Source organism: Triticum dicoccoides, chromosome 2A (genome assembly GCF_002162155.2).
Source record: "Triticum dicoccoides isolate Atlit2015 ecotype Zavitan chromosome 2A, WEW_v2.0, whole genome shotgun sequence".
NCBI lineage: Eukaryota > Viridiplantae > Streptophyta > Magnoliopsida > Poales > Poaceae > Triticum > Triticum dicoccoides.
This window is the reverse complement of record NC_041382.1, coordinates 597,068,396-597,068,892: the sequence shown is the minus strand read 5'-3', so window position 1 is coordinate 597,068,892 and position 497 is coordinate 597,068,396.

Sequence of the window (497 nt, the reverse complement as noted above, 5' to 3'; positions counted from 1 at the left end):
CCCGAGATGGATTCAAGTAGCAGTGTGGCGTGCTACAACCGGCGACACAAGATGCTCGAACCAACGGCAAGGAGTGTCGCCAGAGCTGCAACCGGCGGACAAGAAAACTTCAACAGGCGACGCCAAAATCTTCAACCAGAGAGACGGCACCGGGAGACGAAGGAAGCTGGACGGCACACAACCGCGAAGCTGCACCCGGCGATGGAAAAAGCTTCGTCCGGCGATGGAAAAAGCTGATGATGATGGGAGCGGTGGCTCAGTGAGCTGCAATGGCGGCATGGTGGTGTTGTGACGGGCGTGCTACCATGGTGGCAACTAGGTGCTGCAACGACAACCACCAGGAAGTGTGCTACAACGACGCCGCCATGCTGGAACCGGCGCAGATGGGTGTTGCAAGCTCTAGGGGCGTTGTTCTCAAGCACGGGACGCGGTTATGCAAGGGTCGGCGATGAGATGGTGGTGCTTCGTGGTTAGGGCGTATCACGTGTTCTGGGCGG